Here is a 19,479-nt window from a genome sequence, read left to right as displayed (position 1 = left end):
GAAACGAGGTTTCATCATGTTGCCCAGGCTGGTTTTAAACTCCTGAGCTCAAGCAATCCACCCACTTTGCCTCCCAAAGTGCTGGGATCACAGGTGTGAGCCACCGCACCCTGCCTGGTTCTAAGAATCTTTAAAGGAATCTCAGGTACACATTTGCAGTGAGTTTTCCTTGCTTATGATGAAACTATTTTCAACTAAAAATGCAGTTGGACATGTTAGACTACATTGAGCAATAATGTTGAGGAAATGTCTTTATTTCATTTCACCTTTCCTCTCCATAACACCATCCTATATTGTTGGGTATTGCTATAATAATTTTCTATAATTATTCAGTATTATTATGTATTAAATTACTGCTGGCTTATATTTAATGACACATTTAATTCACTGGGATATTCAAAAGTAAAGCAGGATGCTGGACAACGCTACCTTGTATTGATCTGTCCCACAAAGGCCAAGATGTCTAGCTTCCTCTGTCCCTGCCCACTAAATGCCAGCAGATCCTCATCTCTGTGACAACCAAAAAATGTGCCCACAAATTTCCAAAAAGCCCCTTTTTGGAACCCTCCCTTATCTAATTCATTCAAGCTTCCACAGGAGATAGTGAGCACCTGTGTTGGACCAGGAAAAAACTCTAGTTAGACTCTTACTAGACACGCTGCATGCCAAAATAAAGAGAAATGTTAAATGTAAAAATAAAAGTAAATTAAAAGTGAAACTAAAATTGTATTTTATATAGATATGTTTTTTATTTATTTATTTGTTTATTTATTTATTTATTTGAGATCAAGACACTCTGTCGCCCATGTTGGAATGCAATGGTGTAATCTCGGCTCACTGCAACCTCCGCCTCCTGAGTTCAAGTGATTCTCCTGTCTCAGCCTCCTGAGTAGCTTGGACTACAGGCACCCGCCACCACGACTGGCTAATTTTTGTATTTTTAGTACAGACAGGGTCCCACCATGTTGGCCAGGCTGGTCTCGAACTCCTGACCTCACATGATCTGCCTGTCTCAGCCTCCCAAAGTGCTGTGATAACAGACGTGAGCTACCGCACCCAGCCAAAAGTGAAACTAAAATTTTAGAAAAAAAGTGTATGAGAATATTTATCTAATGTCAGGTGGGGAATCCTTTTGAAACCCAAAACTCAGAAATCACGCAGGAAATGAATTAACTACAACACAGGTTTTTAAAATAAAAAGAAAAATCAATAAAAAATATTTGTTATAAATATTCTTAATGTGCCTTATATAGAGAGGAATTTTGCAAATTGATTAAAAGGAAAAGAAGTACAATAATGTGGCTGGGTGTGGTGGCTTATGCCTGTAATCCCAGCACTTAGGGAGGGTGAGACGGGAGGATCACTTGAGCTCAGGTGTTAGAGACCAGTCTGAGAGTTCAGGAGTTACAGACCAGTCTGGGCAACATAGCAAGACCTAGAGTAAGCCTGGGAGGTTAAGGCTGCAGTGAGCTGTGATTGCGCCACTGCACTTCAGTCTGGGTGACAGAGTGAGACCCTGCCTCAAAAAAAAAAAAAAAAAAAAAAAAAAAAACCAGTAAGCACAGCAGTGGGAATGTACCTAATGCTGTTAAACTCTATACTTGAAAAACATGGAAAATAAAACTAAGACACTAGCAGAAAAATAGGTCAGGGAGTAACAGCAGAAAACAGAAAATTCACAGGAGACAAATATAGTTCCATGAATACATGTCGCCTCATTAGTAACTTAAAGAATACAAAATTTAAAGTTTCAATTTTAATTGATAAAATTAGCAAAAATAAATAATTTGAAATGATGATGCCCAAGTCATCACTTGGGTCTGAGAAGACAGAAATTCTCAACGTTGGTTTAAGGGAGTAACTTGGTACAATCTTTCCGCCACACAATCTGGTAACGCAGTGTATCACGAGCCTTCAGATGCTCTTCGACCCGTTGATCCAGTGATGAGCTCAGTTCTGGGAATCTCTATCAGTCAGACCTGCTTCCATCACAAGGGACAAAACCTCATTTCACACTGGCATTGGCATAAAGGAGAGTTTACTGGCTCGCACGCTAGGTCCAGGGGTGCAAATAGTGTCAGTGGGACTGTACCTCTGTCTCCCTGTTGCTCAGTTCTGCATGCTCCTGCTTGGATTCATTTACATCAGTTCTCTCCACAGGCAGAAAGATGGCACCAACAGTCCCAGGGGATGCCACCCTCACAACTCTCACAGAGAAAAAAGCATAGCTCTTTCACCCCCATAGCAATCCCGTCAAAAGGCCTCTGGGTGGCCCGACTCTGGTCACCTTCTGTGAACAGGAGAATGAAGTCTCTCTGAGTAGCCAGCCTGAGTGGCGTGAAGTCTGGAATATGTGCCATGATTACTAGAATCATGGGCTGGGGAGGAGGGTAGAAGAACAAAGAAAGATGCAGGACAAATACATAAGCAACTCTTGTATAGAATACCTCCAAGGGAAATCACTGGAGTCAGGATGGTAACCTCTAGTTTGTCCTGGTTTCAGAATAAGAGCCAATCAAAAATCACCTTACAGATTTTTACTGAATAGTCATACATAGGTCTCAAAATGTTTCCAAATTTCAAAAAGCCCAAAATGATTATTTCTGAGTGGTGACATTATGGATGGTTTTTATTTTCACCTTCGTATTTTTCATATTGTCTTCAAAAAGCATTTATCTTTTTAAAAATCAAAGATAATATATCTTCTAAAATGAGAACTGAAAACTATGTCTATGATATGTATAATCCTGAAAGGGAACTATTTTTAATAAAATGCACCTCTTTATTCCTTTTCTGTGTTTCCTACAATGTGCACATAGCATTGAAATAATGTGGGGAAAAATACAACAAAATAAAATTCTTTTAAAGATCCATTCCTGACTCCAGGGACTTTATTCTGCTCCTGTGGCTTCTGGTTGGAGTCTTATTGTCCAGGATCCAGGGAATCACTTTCACATCTTCTTCTGTAATTGCAACTTTTACCACCAAAACACATTCCTGGACTGTGTTTTACTGGTTCAAATTTGTGAAGTACACAATGAGCGATGAACCAAAAATTATTTATAGAGGCAAACAGCAGATAGTTTCCCTATTTGCTAAGGAAGGGAGAATAATTGAGATCGTTTGTGGATTAAGCAGAAGTGTTACAATTTCCTGATGAAACAGGAGAAAAGGGATGCTTAAACATTTCATTAGGAGCCCAAGAGGTGCAAATGACAGCAGGATGCAGAAAGCCCTCAGCTCAAGAATTGGCACAGGCTTCTCAGTATCTTGAGTCTCCCTCCTGTCCCTTTCAAATCCAAAATAGGTAGGCCACAACTTCAGGTGGCACAGATGCAAATTCTTGAATACTTCTAATTCAGAAGTCACGGAAAAAGCAGGGAATTTTGGAACTGGATTCCGACATTCAGAACTCGATGAGTCCAGAAAATGTTTCCCTCAAGCGGCTCCTCTCTTTGCCTGGAATGCCCCAAGACCCTGTGTTTCTTCTAAGCAGGTAAACTCCTATTTATCTTTCAGTCCTGGTAGTTTTTCAGATAGAAAGCCCACACATCAGACAGTTTTCACTAAGTTATGTTGCAATAACAACAGTAACAAAAAACCCAAATCCAATGACTTACAACCACAAAAGTTCATTTCTTTATCATGTTAGAGTAGTTCTCCCTTATCTGCAGTTTTGCTTTCCACAGTTTCACCTACCTGCAGTCAGTCACCCGCAGTCCAAAAATATTAAAAGAAAAATCCAAAATATAATTTATAAGTTTTTAATTTTGTGTGCCCTTCTGAGTGGCATGATGAAATCTCTTAGTAGAAATCTGGGTTATCAGATCAACTGTAATGGTATCACAATGCTTGTGTGTATAGCATATATTTTTTAAAATATAAATAGAAATATCAAAGTAAAGACAAAAGTGCATATTTTAATGTAATTAAGGACACTGGAATCATACTATTTTACTAAGAGAAAACCCAATATGTTCCAAATTTAATTCCTACATAAATCAATCATGGAATTCACTTATTCATACAGCATATTCTTACCACTGAATTTAAGCCCTTACAGAAATAAATAACTTTTTAAAAAACACAGCATACATTGTTCGCCTCCCCTAATTAAGAAACACGGTGCTGTAGAAAACAGAAAGATAAATAAAGAATCATTATTATCCTCAATGAGCATTAAAAAAAGAAATAACATAAGTAACTTTAAGACAGTAAACTAAACACACCATAACAATTAAAACCCTATCCAGATTCAGGAGACAGAAATCACAGTAGGTGGAAAGCATCAGATGCTTTGTAAAGAAAGTAATCAATACCCCAGCTGAGCCATTTAGAATGGGAGAGACTTCAACAGATGGATACGGAGTAGATAGATGCACTTTGTACTATTTGAACACAAAGTTTAGGGTTTAGAGAACCTTGAATGGTGCATTTTGATGAGACTGTGGCATACATCCTATGATGGAGCAGCAGAGAAAAAGTCTAGGAAGGTAAATTGAGACCAAAGCACAAAGGGACTTGAATGTCAGTTTAAGAAATTTGGGTTTAATTCTGATGGCAAAGCACATGCATTAAACCTTCCTAGGTGTTTGTTTTAACAATGTTACATGTCACTACTGTCAAGAATGTGATTGCAAGCATTGAGCAGACATTTAGAAATCATGATCCTGGATTACTACTCAATTGCCTAGAAAAGCATATCAATTGTTCTGGGCTTTCTCTTCCTCATGTATTAAGTCCTGTTGTAGCAGCCTCAGTAGAGTCCTCATCACGTGTGTGTTCATCAGGAAAAATGAGAAACTTGCATGCCCGTCTACATTCTCTGTCTAACTCTTACTGTGAACAGTAAGACATAACTGGAAAAAAATTCGTCAACTTGAAACTACGTGTAGGTAAAGCCACAAAGTATAGGGGAGCAAAAGGAAAATGGGGGCTGAAATGCAGCTCAAGTTCTATGCAACCCGTTGTGTGACCTGATACGAGCTTAGTCAGTGCAAAGTGCTCATATTCCTAATTAGCACAGTATAAGCCTGTCCATCAAACCCAACCCTGAAAGGCTATAGGTACCCAGAGGGGGCAGCACCTTTTTCAGCATCACCCAAAGGTACCATATTTGTAGCAGAGGCCCTGTTGTCCCTTTTTAAACAGGGATCATAGTCCTACTTGCATGATTTCCTTATGCCTGCCTTCCTGCACTAGAAAAGGCTTTATTTCTCCACCAAAGGGGCTCAGCAACTGTTTTTTGACTGACGGAACTAGAGGCTAGAACAGTGTTAATGAGAGGATCATTTTGAAAAGAGTTACCAAAAAACCTTCAACAGAAATAGAACGGAACTCCTGGCAGCCTAATTTCATTTGTCCTGGGACTATGTTTCCTCACCAGTATAACACACCAAGCCATAGTTCTTTGCATAGTGAAAATATCAATGTCTTTTATATATTCATTGAAAGTAATTTATTCATTATTATAAAATGCTTTTTTATTGCTTAGTTAATAATAAATATGAATCACCAACAATGAGATAAGTATTCTCAAGAAACAGCCAAGATACAGACTTGGTATTCAAGTATTTACACATTTTTTAATCACCCAATAAAAATGTAAGATGTTCATTATTATTATTAATGTTCACAATCAGAAAGCTTGATAATGTCCTGTAGGCCTATAGCTCTTATTCTTCTAGATCCTAAAAGCAGGTGCCAGAGCAGAACTCACAGGAGGGGCCTTGTTCCCTTGGCATTCTGCATATCTCAGCATAGGAAAATTGCTAGTGCAATAATATTCTGCTTTAAAGCTATAGATAAAAAGAGTGACATGCAGTGCCGTGCTGTAATCCTCTCCAGGGCATCTAGGAACTGATCGACCTTCATTTTGCTTCATGAGGTCCACATTACTATCTGACTCATAAAAAGACTTCTCACATTCTAAATAAATTAATCTTGCTTGTTCCCCTCAATAACATATGCTGGTGTGGGTATAAACAGAAACAAGATTTGCTAAATTATTATTAATGCCTGTGGGCAAAAGAGTCATATCAGAAGCAGGCATATCCCAAACTTTTACCACGATCAGGAGCTCATACTGTTTTAGCTGTCAAAATATCTGGTTTCTGTACTCTGGTTGGCAGAGAGCTCCAACTGTAGACCTGGATGAGCTGTCAGGCACCACTTTCTGTACTTCCAGCCGAATAAGACAAATGAATCCTCTTCATCCTATGCAGTTGAAGTGCAGGAAGTTGAACCATTTCTTCCAAGCTTAGCTCCCTTTGCTCTATTCTATTACATGGACTCCTTCACCTCCTGAACAAGACAAGACCAGGAAATGTGCAACAGCAATTCCAAAGTTCCAATTCCCAAAAGTAAGTGGCTGTGTAAGGGCATCCTCTAATGATCCCCCAAAATAAAAGTCACAGATCTTAAGACTCTGCTTTCAAGGATGCCTGCAGTAGTTATCAGTTTACACCCCGGCTGTGCCATAAGACCAATTCCACAGCAAAGGAAAACACTTAGAAACTGTTTAAAATGCTTAGTTCAGCCATTCTGCAGTTTGGAGATTTCTCGAAGAACTTAAAATACCGCTACCATTAAACCCAGCAATCGCATTTCTGGGTATATATACCCAAAGGAAAATAAATCATTCTCCCAAAAAGACACATGTACTTGCATGCTCATCACAGCAGTATCCACAACAGCAAAGACCTAGATGTCCATCCATGGTGAATTAGATAAAGAAAACGTACATATACACCTTGAAATACTACGCAGCCATGAAAAAACCAAAATCATGTGCTTTGCAGCAACATGGATGCAGCTGGAGGCCATTATCCTAAGGGAATTGATGTGGGAACAAAAAATCAAATACCATGTGTTCTCACTTCTAAGTGGGAGCTGAACATTGAGTACACATGGACATAAAGATGGGAACAATAGACACTGCAGACTACTAGAGGTGGGAGGGGTGGAAGGGTATCGGTTGAAAAGCCACCTATGGGGCCCTATGCTCACTACCTGGGTGAGAGGATCCATACTTCAAACCTCAGCATCACACAATATACCCACGGAACAAGCCTGCACGTGTACCCCTTGAATCTAATATAAAAGTTGAAATTATATAAATAAGTAAATAAAATCATCTTAAAAATAACAATATTAGAAATGTAGTAATTTGACCACTAAATTAAAATTATTTGGTCGGAGGTACAGTATAAGGCATCTAAAACACTGGCTGTTTCTTGAGAATACTTATCCCATAGCTGGTGATTCATATTTATTATTAACTAATCAATAAAAAAATTACAAGCTTTTTTTTTTTTTTTTCTTGGGACGGAGTTTCAGTCTGTCACCCAGGCTGGAATGCAGTGGCCCAATCTCGGCTCACTGCAACCTCCACCTCCCAGATTCAAGCAATTCTCCTGCCTCAGCCTCCTGAGTACCTGGGACTACAGGGGCATGCCACCATGCCCAGCTAATTTTTGTATTTTTAGCAGAGACCAGGTTTCACCATGTTGGCCAGGCTGGCCTTGAACTTCTCACCTCAGGTGATCCCCCCGCCTCGGCCTCCCAAAGTCCTGGAATTGCAGGCGTGAGCCACCGTGCCCAGCCTAAAAGCATTTTATTATAATCTTTGTATTTGCAAGCTGAAGAGAATACGCTAGATGGTGTCTTTAGTTTGGGCTATGATAACAAATACCACAGACTGAGTGGTTTAAACAAAAATGTATTTATCCTAGTTCTGGAGGCTGGAATTTTAAGATCAGAATGCCAGCATGGTTGAGTTCTTGATGAAAACCCTCTTCCTGGTTTATAGACAGCTTCTTCCTGCGTCCTCACATGGAGGAAAGAGAAATCATCTCTCTCTGTCTCTTCTCATATGAACACTAATCCCATCCATGAGGCTTCCCTCCCTTATGACCTAATTATCTCCCAAAGGCCTGACCTCAAATACTACCACACGGGGAATGAAGGCTTCCACCTATGCATTTTGAGAGGACACAAACATTCAGTCCATAGCAGACAGTAATGCTTTAAATTTTGCCATAAGCAAGTTCAGGACAGAACCTTTGGAATTTCTAACCTCCTTACTCCGGTTACTAATAACCATTCCCTACAGGCCTTGAGCTAAAAATATCCTCCACATTGGGTAAGCTGGAAGAAAAATAAATATTTACCCACCACGAATGACTCCTTTTGCCTTATAAATACTGTGTGGAACTTGGTTGCTTTGTCAAGAGGCAGTAAAAAATAGGACGCCAGTGAGGCGGCTCATACCTGTAAACTCAGCTATTCAAGAGGCTGAGGCAGGAGGATGCTTTGAACCCAGAAGTTCAGAGACCAGCTGGACAACATAGTGAGACCCAGTATCTTTAAAAAAAGAAAAAAAAAAAAAAGAACATTCCAGAACATTTGAGCCAGGAAGACACCAGCATAACAAATATTTAGTATCATCATGAGGTCAGTCATTTACAAAGTAAAGCTATTGTGTCCTCAAGAGACAGGAAAACTGAAGCTAAAGGGATGCTAAAAGATGGCAGGGAATGTAAATATGCCACCTTAAAAGGGTGAGCTCTGCCGACCAAGGACCAAGAGATCAAACTGGGAGGTGGTGCATCTGTCCCTAAAGCCAGTTTAATTTCAGCAATTAACAAAACAGTATTTCATAAAACGAACACAACAGTTTAGTATCAACAATTAGTATCAACAATTAAAACCCAGATATCCTATTTTACAACCTTTAAAATTGGCAACTCAAGCTGAGAGCAGGGGCATGAGCCTGTAGCCCCAGCTGAAGTGAGAGCGTTGCTTGAGCCCAGGAGTTCGAGACCAGCCTGGGGAGCATCCTGAGACCCCATCTCTTAAAAAAAATGGTAACTCAACTTCTGGCACGTATTAACTAATAACTTTTCTAGTTTGAACTTTGCCATGGTTTTTTGCTTTGTTTTTGTTTTTGTTTTTTGAGATAGAGTCTCGCTCTGTCGCCCAGGCTGGAGTGCAGTGGTGCGATCTCGGTTCACTGCAACCTCCACCTCCTGGGTTCAAACAATTCTCCTGCCTCAGCCTCCCAAGTAGCTGGGACTACAGATGCGTGCCACCACACCTGGCTAATTTTTTGTATTTTTAGTAGAGACGGGGTTTCACCGTGTTAGCCAGGATGGTCTCAATCTCCAGACCTTGTGATCCGCCTGCCTTGGCCTCTCGAGTGTTGGGACTACAGGCGTGAGCCACTGAGCCCGGCCTGCCATGTTTTTTTTTAAAGCTAAAGACTATAAGTGTTCCATAATGTCTTTTCTCTGTCAGAACCTACAGTTCTACCATTCAGTCAGTTGCTCAAGCCCCCTACCCACTGAGCTCCATGACAATGGCAAGTCCTGCAGCTTTTCTCTCCCAAACACCAAATTTCATCTAACAACAGGCCATGGATTGTTAGATGCACCATTGTCACTCGTATCTCTAAGAAAGAATCAGTATCACCAAATCTAAGCCTTATCCCAATTTTAGAGACAAAAACATGAAACATACTTACATTTCAGGATCAAGGTAATATGGTATATCTTGACTCTTAAGTCTTTCTCATCCAATGTCACCACCCTGGTCCAGGCCCCCTTCATATCTCACCTGGACCTCAGTAACCACGGACTGCTAACTAGTCTCCTTTACTCATGACCCCTCCAACCCATTCTCCATTCCACTGCCAAAATCACAATTTTTATAACACAAATCTTATCATACAATATGAGTCTGGTCATTGTTGGCTTCAAAGTCTTCAGTGGCTTCCAATTGCTCTTGGCAGGAAGATCTAACTCCTCAAGAGAGCCTGTAAGACCATGAGTGATCTGACTTCTGTCATCTCATCTTTCAGCAGCTTCTCAGTCAACCTCTCACCTCCAACCATGTCTGATCCCCTCCTGAGTTCTTCATACATCTCAACGGCCATACACTCGACTTTCTCTGCTAACTCATCCTCTCTCTTCACCTGGCTAACTCCTACCTGTCCACCTTGTCCATCTTGCCTGTCAAAGCTGGCCCTGGCCACTCTCTCCTAAGAACAGGTGTGGTCCCTACTACTTGCTCCCATCGCACTCTGTACTTTGCCTGCACAGCACTTGGCACCCCTGGAATGATTTGCTTAATTATTTACTTAATTGTGTGTCTTTCCAACTTGAAGTTCTATGACACTGGGATTGATTTTAATCAGAACAGATTCACTTGTGTCTAGCACAGTATCTGGTACATATACATGTAGGGTGCTCCATAGTGGGTGAGTGTGTGTGTGTGTGTTTTGTTTTTGGGTTTTGTGGGGTTTGGGTTTTATTTATTTATTTATTTATTTTGAAATGAGGCCTTGCTCTGTCGCCTAGGCTGCAGTCTCAAACTCCTGGGCTCATACAATCCTCCCACTTCAGCCTCCAGGGTAGCTAGGACTACAGGTTCATGCCATCATGCCCAGCTAATTATTCTGATACCAGTTTTAACAGGTATTAGAATACTTTCTCCTTTAACAGGATTAACTTTTAAATATACCCCACAATTGAGCTCTATATAGTTTTTATCCACACAAGTGTCTAAGAGTGATCTCTCATAATCATACTAACCATTAGGATTCTAAAATCCCAGGACAGGAAAACAGTACTAGAGTCAGTTTAAAAGGCTGATGATCAAGAATTGACAATGAGGGGGCTGGGCATGGAAGCTCACACCTATAATCCTACACTTTGGGAGGTTGAGGCAGGTGGATCACCAGAGGTCAGGAGTTGAAGACCAGCCTGGGCAACATGGCAAAACCCCATCTCTGCTAAAAATACAAAAAATTAGTCGGGCATAGTGGCACACACCTGTAATTCCAACTACTGAGGAGGCTGAGGCAGAAGAATCACTTAAACCTGGGAGGCGGAAGTTGCAGTGAGCCAAGATGGCACCACTGCACTCCAGCCTGAGTGACAGAGTGAGATTCTGTCTCCAGAAAAAAAAAAAAAGAATTGACAATGACAACAAATGCTATTGACTAAGTATGTTTTCTCCTTAAGTATAGGATAAAAATGTATTATCTGAAAATGCAATAGAAGAACCATATTTGATGTGTCTTTTAAAATCTAAACCATAAAAAATACACAAACTAGCCACAAGAAGTGGTACGCATCTGTAGTCCCAGCTACTTGGGAGCCTGAGGTAACACGATCACTTCAGCCTAGGATTTCGAGGCTAGCCTGGTCAACATATCGAGACCCCATCTCTAAAAAAATTACCAGTTCAAATTTTATCACGCCATTCATGATACAACAGATGCTCTCCAGGCCAGGTATATAGTGGAACCATTTCATGTAAAAGAATCCCAGCTGACCATCATGTTCCTAGCTGATTACATATTTGGAATTTGCAGTGAATTACCCACAGACATCCTATCCCACGACGTAGTCTTAGGAGTTCATACCAATTGTACTGTGGTATGCTATATTATGCGGTATGCTGTGGATTAATGGGCTTTCTGAGTTCACTTTAGAACCTGGGGCCATTTTCCAACATGGTTTTTGTGAGAAAATCAGTGCCAGGGCACAGGAAGCCCTGAAGCAATGAAAACCCAAGTCTCCATCCACCATCTCCTTCTCCACCCCTTCACCTTCAGCCAAGCCTGCCCCAGCGGCAGCCCAGCATGAGAAATGAAGCCCAAGGCACTGTGGAGATACTTCATTCCCTGTCTCCCCATCCCCCTCAGTGCCATTTGCAACTGTGTCCCCCATCACAGAGCCCAGGCAGCTAGAATTTCCTTTCACCTTTCACCCTTTACCAAAAACACACATGATACTGCTCCTCGCCCGCCTCAGACCCTGGGAAACCTCACCTCTCCTTGGTCTCCCATCCTCAGGCTCCCACCGGACTTCACTTGGCCGCATCCTTCACTGCTCCCCTTCCTTATGCTTTATTTCACACATTTCCACAAGACATGCATTCCCATGCCCTTCTTTCATGTCCATCTCCACAGTTTTGCTCAGGTTCTCGTTCCCTCTCCCAGGCCTCTCTCCACTCTATACTTTTAGGAATTCTACGCATGCAAAGCCCATCTCAGCTTCCACCTCGCTCCTGACCTGACACCTCCTCGTGCAGCCTGCCTGCCTGGTGCCTTGTCTAGATGCTCTCGCCTCGTTCTGCCTTGGATTACTAAAACTTACTTCGTGTCTTGCTTTCTTTCCTTCTGGAGTTCTTGAGGGAGAGTGCAGCTTCTTTACAATGTCTAGATCCCTGTCCCATCCACGCACACATGCACAGACACACTACAGAGCGCCCAGCTCACAGCAGACACTAAATGGTGAGAGAATGCAAGAGGGTCCTGTGTCTCCCTAAGTCCAAAAGGAGACATAAGAATATTACAGGACAATATTTGTAACCCATTAAGAAAAAAGGTGGCTGGCCGCGGTGGCTCACACCTGTAATCCCAACACTTTGGGAGGCCAAGGTAGGCGCATCACTAGGTCAGGAGATCAAGACCATCCTGGCTAACATGGTTAAACCCCATCTCTACTAAAAATACAAAAAATTAGCCAGGTGTGGTGGCGGGCGCCTGTAGTCTCAGCTACTCAGGAGGCTGAGGCAGGAGAATGGCATGAACCCAGGAGGTGGAGCTTGCAGTGAGCCGAGATCGCACCACTGCACTCCAGCCTGGGCGACAGAGCAAGACACTGTCTCAAAAAAAAAAAAAAAAGAAAAGAAAAGAAAAGAAAGAAAGAAAAAAGGTGAAATAGTGTCAATACCTAAGCAAAATACCATGAGAATATAAATAAAAGTGTGAACAGGAGAATATTAAGACGGGAAGACAATGGTTCTCTTCTGGAACCATTAGCATTTAAATACAGAAAAGAAAATGCACCATTTTACACCTGCAGAAGATAATAACAGACACAATTATTTTTCCCTAACTAGGTTCCATGCCCCATGTACAGTACTTCCTAATCATCCCCTCATCCTAGTCTCATAACAACCCTATTATTGTCTCTATGTTACATAGGAGGAAACTGAGGTACCGAGCGGTTAATTAATCTGCTCCATTGTGCAACCAGCAGGGCAGAGCTAGGATTTGTATCCCAGAGTACCTTTTTCAGATTCAAGCTCAACTCCTAAATTCTCCTGCCTCTTCATTGTATTGTTTTTACAACATATTTGCAGGTTGTGGGCATAAGCCACCAGCTACTTAGAGATAAAGAAGTAATACTCCTACTAATTGTACATTTCTGACTGGGCACCACGGCTCACACCTGTAATCACAGCACTTTAGGAAGCTGAGGCAGGAAAATGTGTGAGCCCAGATGTTTGAGACCAGCTTGGGCAATATAGCCAGACCCCATCTCAAAAAAAATTGTGCATTTCTAATACTCACTGAGCCCTTACTATCACCTGGCTCTGTGTACATTGCTCTATATCTCCTAGCAAACCCAGGAGCTATGTATGAACTGAAACCCTGGTTAAATAGCTTGGTCAAAGTCACACAGCTCAGGTGTGGGGGGTGCTGGTTTTAAAGGCAGGCTGCTGATGTTATGATCCATACTTCAGGCTACTGCTGGCCACAGGCTCAATCTGAGGCCCTGTAGCGGGTGAGAGGAGGAGTCCGACCACAGAGACAGGGTCTGAATCCTCTGCTGCCAGCAAGCAGAGAAAACAGTCCCTCACCTACAACGTGGGGGTAACACCACCTGTCACACCAGGCAGTGGAAAGAATTAATTTAAATAAAGAAGACAGTGCAGAGTACCTGACAGGCAGTAAGCACTCAGTGAGAGCTATTATTAGAGGTAACTCTCCCCGCTTTCAGTCTAATGCCATGTTTCTGATCACTTATGGTGATCACCTTATTCCTCTTTAAAATATTATATATGGCTTTCTCCAAGATACATGTAAGTGTAAAATGCAGAAGAAAAGCATGCGGGAGCAGGGGGAGGTGAGGCAGAAATTCTCTTTTCTTTATTGATCAGCCTTTCCCCCCAAACTCTTTCTCAAGGAATTATTAAATACTCAACATGGCGCTGCACTACGTTATTTTAATTTAAAAAAAACCAAAAAACAAAAAACAGTACCAAACAACGAAGTTCCTGCCCTTGGGAGTTTATACCCAGGCTATGTTAATATTTGCAAAGGGCCCTGACTGTCTAAGCGGCTAATGAACGTCTTGGGTCGGTTTCCTCAAAATCCATCCCATTGTTTCCCCCGTGAGCACGACCCGAAGCCTTATCTCACAACGCGCTCTAGCCCGAATCTTTCTGCCAACAACCGCTGAAACCACCAGAGGTTAAAGCAATTAACAGGGGGTGCAACCTCACCGCGGCGCAGCTCCGCGCGCCCCCGGCTGCCGCGACCCGGGAGTAGGGAGCCCCGGAGCGGCTGCGCCCGGCCCCGCACCCCCGGCAGAGCGGGTTAGCTCCCCATGCAGGGAAAGCCTTTGCAAAAGAAAACCGAAAATGAGCATTCGCTCTCCTGACAGTCTTACCTAAAAGAACCTCGTCCATACTGCAAAATCCCATTAGGTACACACTCCGGTCGGCATTGTTACTTTTAGTACTACTTCAGTTTACACATTCAAAGAACACCTGTCCCGAGCATGGGACCTGGTAGAAAGGTTACACTCTCTCCGAAGGAAGTTCAACTCAGGATCTCCCTCCCCCGGTGCTGCACACACCATCAACGGCAAATCCTCCCCTCCCAGTTTCAGGTCTAGGCTTGCTGAGAAAGGTGCTGGAGATGTTTCCGAGGTCATCCCCAGCACTGCCAGTCCAGCCTTCTGCACCACGCAGATTTTTAACAGGAGATGCCTATCGCCCGTGGGGAGTCAAAATTAGAACCTCAGTTTCCTTTGTGCTGTCACCCCTACTGGTAAGAATTCTTACACTGTAGATGCACTGGGTGCTCAGAATTTTATCGATGATCTTATTATGGAGGTCTATTAATAAGCTCCAAATCAGAGACCTGCTCTGGAACCACGGAGCAGGGAGCAAGGGAGAAATTGCTATCTTTTCTTCAAACGCTCGGACCTAGCACAAGTACAGAACGTAGTGGCTGCAGGCTCTGCCTTGCTCCTAACGGCGCTGACAGCTGGATCGGCGGACGCACTCCAGCATCACTGTCAGGAATTAACACGTTCCCAATTTTCACTGAACTCTTGTGTGAAATGGAGGGGAATGTTCTTTTCAGCATTCTTCTCTAAAGGGAGAAGAACTATTTCTCACTATGTGAATATCTCACGGGGGATTCCCATTAAATAAAACGACTTGATGATGACCTAATTTGTTCATTCAAGAGAATAAACTCTTCCTACCATACATTATTGTCGTTATGGTTTCCGTTGTTAAATTATACATAAAAGGCCTAAGCTGTACCAAGCCTATTTTTTAGAAACAAAAATGTTCTTGGGACATGAATCTTAATGAGATCATTATTTTAAATTGTGCCTGAAAATATGCATTGTTTTCAATGCTTCCTTATATTTTCACCAATTTGTTGTCCTAAATGCATTTTTTTTTTAAAAAAAAAAGTCGTAAAGTGCATTTTCTTATAATGTGTTCTAGGTCTGTCTGTTGCCTTTTTGGTCTTAGGTTACTTTTTGGTGACCAGAAAATAAAATATGTAATTAAAAGAGGTTTTCCAGGCTGGGTGCAGTGATTCATGCCAGTAATCCCAGCACTTTGAAAGGCCAAGGAGGGCAGATTGCCTGAGCCCAAGAGTTCTTTACAATGCAGCTTCTTTACAATGTCTAGATCCCTGTCCCATCCATGCACACATGCACAGACACACTATAGATTGCCTAGCTCACAGCAGACACTAAATGGTGAGAGAATGCAAGAGGGGGTCAGTGGTCCTGTGTCTCCCTAAGTCCTGGGCAACATGGAGAACACCTTTGTCTCTACAAAAAATTCAAAAAACAATTAGCCAGGCATGGTGGTGTGCATGTCTGTAGTCCCAGCTACTGGGGTGGGGGGAAGGGAGTTGGGAGTGCTGAGGAGGTTGGCAGGTTGAGATGGGAGGATGGCTTGAGCCTAGGAGGTTGAGGCTGCAATGAGCCACTGCACTCCAGCCTGGGCAACAGATTGAGATCCTGTCTCAAAAAAAAAAAAAGAGGTTTTTCAAATGATATGCCAATTCATGCCATTCGCCCTTCAAAATAAACCCCTTTACAGTCTTTTGCCTTCCCTATGTTCACTTTTCCTCTGTACTAAATCTTTTCAGACATAAATGAATCTATAAACAAGTGTTTTCCCAAGATGTGGTTCTTAGAACACCAGTTCTGCAAGTTCCTCCCTGGGAAAGAAGCTGGCCAGTGTATTTGGGAAACCCTGCCCATTCTCTCTCTAAGGGTTACATCTCACATTAAGGCTCTCAGTCAAGAAACTTGCTGAACTTGGCTCAGCCCAGCATTTTCCAAATTTATTTGGATGTGGAACCCTTTTCCAAGCAAGATTTATTAATACACTGTGGAATTTGTATTTCCAGGATTACACTTTAGGAATTGGTGATTTAAACCATCTAATATACGGAATAACTTTACGTCAAATAAAACTGAGATGTCAAGATCCAGCATAAGAATTTTTTTAAGAGAATTAAGAAGAAGTTGGCTCTAACTGCTATTTGTGAATTTTATAAAGCCATTGTGCTAAAATAAAAATAAAAATGCTTTAAATAACTGGAAGAGTAGACATCGTGTCAGAATTCTGAAACTATACTGAATAAGAAGGTTCCAGAAATATCCCTTTTTCCCCCATGGGAGCTATAACCCAAAGTGTGGTACAGTTTATCTTGGTTGAGTCAGTCTCCCCGTTAGCCCCAACACACCTGGAGTATTTAAAAATAGTCCCCTAGGTATAGATTCCTGCAGTGTTGGAAGTGGATTCAAGGCTCAGGAGCAAGGGCCACCCAGTCCGAACCTATTCTATTATTACTTGAGCCCCACTCTTGCCCTCCCAAAACAACCACGCACCCCAGCAGGCTCTAAGCTGCCAGAAGGCCTGCATGTTTGACAAGCCTTATATGTGCTTTCTTTCCCTTGAGGCAGAGCTACGGAGAAAAAGTACACACAAACATCACCCTTGAGACAAGACGGTCAAGCTAGCAGTCTAAGGGCTGTTCAAACTGTGACCCATCTGGACTAATTTTTATTTAATGAAAACATTTGATAAAAGGAACTCCAGGTGTGTCAGGCACCTGGACTAATAGGAAGAGGGGAGTAGGCAAATGAAAAGGGCTGCCTTTAGTCTTTCTCAATCGGAGAGGTTCCTCAGAAAGTCAGACAGAGTGTTGATGTTTGTTTGTTTGTTTTGAGATGGAGTCTCACTCTGTCACCCAGGCTGGAGTATAGTGGTGCAATCTCGGCTCGCTGCAGCCTCCACCTCCCGGGTTCAAGTGATTCTCCTGCCTTAGCCTCCCAAGTAGCTGGGATTACAGGCACGTGCCACCACGCCAGGCTAATTTGTGTATTTTTACTAGAGACGGGGTTTCACCATATTGGCCAGGCTGGTCTTGAACTCCTGGCCTTAAGAGATCTGCCCACCTCAGTCTTCCAAAGTGCTGTGGTTACAGGCATGAGTCACTGCACCTAGCAGAAGTGTTTATGTTAAAACACCTAAAAAATTGCCCTTTGACATCCCTGCCTATCCATGGCTCCCTATAGCACACTTCCTTCTCCCTGCGCCACACATGAAGGCACAGAAGGTAACATGGATGCAAGTATGGGATTATGCATTAAATTTCCCTCATATTCCTCACAACACTTAGCAGATGACTAGGTAATAAATAGATGTCCAAATAAGTAATAATTGATTGATTAATTAATTGATCAACTGATGGCCCTTCAATAGTTACTAATTATCTGAGGGAAGCTGGACTCATAATGCAACACTTTGTTCCTATTTCACCCCAGGAGATTATCTTACATTTCAAGGGAACCTCACAGTTTGAACTGGACTGTGAAAAATGAACCAAAACAAGCTGGCGAATAGTTCTCAAATTCTATTCCACCCACAAAATTTGCATTGCTTCTATTTGTCAAATGCCACCAGGCCCTTCATATCTATCATCTTCTCCCACACAGAATAGCTTGAAACTGTGAAGCTGTGTGTGCATTCATGCTTTCTGTTACTTAATAATTATGAATTTTATGGAAACTTTCTCAAGGAATCGAAATAATAGGAAAAATCTGTCTCATCTAAGCCCATTGAGTGATTGTTTTGTTTTGTTTTTGAGACAGAGTTTCGCTCTGTCACCCAGGCTAAAGTGCAGTGGTATGATCTCAACTCCTTGCAACCTCTGGCTCCTGGGTTCAAGCGATTCTCCTGCCTCAGCCTCCCAAGTAGCTAGGAGTACAGGTGCGTGCCACCACACCCTGCTAATTTTTTGTATTTTCAGTACAGACATGGTTTCACCATGTTAGCCAGGATGGTCTCGATCCCCTGACCTCGTGATCCACCTGCCTTGGCCTCCCAGAGTGCTGGGATACAGCCATGATGCCCAGCTGTGATTGTTTATTTTAAAGTTGGATGTTTGACTTCTTTAAGATTTAAACACAGGCTTAATTTCATCACTAAGAATTACTAGTATCACATCATATACCCCATTAAACAAATGAGTCTATCCTGAGACATTTATAATCATAAACCGTATTAAGTCCTAGAGTCTGCTACTGAAAATTCTTTTTTTTTTTTTTTTTTTTTTTTTTGAGACAGAGTCTTGCTCTGTCACCCAGGTTGGAGTGCAGTGGTACGATCTTGGCTCACTACAACCTCCGCCTCCCAGGTTCAAGCGATTCTCCTGCCTCAGCCTCCCAAGTAGCTAAGACTACAGGCACGCACCACCATGCCTGGCTAATTTTTGTAATTTTGTTGGCCAGGCTGGTCTCCAACTCCTGACCTCAAGTGATCTGCCCACCTCAATCCCCAAAGTGCTGGGATTACAGGTGTGAGCCATCGTGCCTGGCCAGATACATAAAATTCTTATATTTGAACTGGCTAAATGTGTTTAAAGAAGAAAAAAAGTATCCAGTATGCATAAAAATTATAGCATGCCTCTGCATCCATGCTTCTCATACTTTCACAGAAAATGAAAGTGATACTTAATTATCAAAATAAAAATCCACAGAATCTACACGTGCAAAACAACTTCCTCTTTCCGTTATTCTCAGTCACCTAAGGAGTGCGAGAACTGAAAGAGATCTTTTGGCTGTTAGTTCCAAGAAACGAAAGTATTTTCCTGTTCAGAATAAGTAATTTCTTAGGGTAACTTATATAGTATTTAAACAATGACACTACGTAGTAAAATAAAATACTAATCGCCACTCAGGAAATTATATTTGATTTTATATGCCTCTGAGTGAACCAATAATCTTGCTCTGTGCTTTTCTCTCCGCGGTGCTCAACTCCTAACAAAACGTTGTCTTTCAATTTTTGTGACCTTGAAGTCCAGGATTGCTCATTCAATCTCACGCTACTCCTCTACGAATATTTTAGGGCAGTTTG

At 42.1% G+C, this 19,479-nt stretch overlaps 1 long non-coding RNA gene across 1 annotated transcript in view; it reads right to left on the bottom strand.

Moving 5' to 3' along the window:
* The window catches only part of LOC103878835, a 62,552-nt gene extending 45,212 nt beyond the window's left edge, over nucleotides 1–17,340 (bottom strand). The window contains exon 1 of the long non-coding RNA XR_639200.4: nucleotides 14,469–17,340. This is a non-coding gene — a long non-coding RNA (uncharacterized LOC103878835). The remainder of the gene's footprint in view (nucleotides 1–14,468) is intronic.
* Nucleotides 17,341–19,479: the final 2,139 nt, after the last annotated feature.

The sequence above is a fragment of the Papio anubis genome, chromosome 1 (genome assembly GCF_008728515.1).
Source record: "Papio anubis isolate 15944 chromosome 1, Panubis1.0, whole genome shotgun sequence".
NCBI lineage: Eukaryota > Metazoa > Chordata > Mammalia > Primates > Cercopithecidae > Papio > Papio anubis.
Note: the sequence above shows the minus strand (reverse complement) of the source record. Positions and strands in the feature narration are given on the sequence as shown.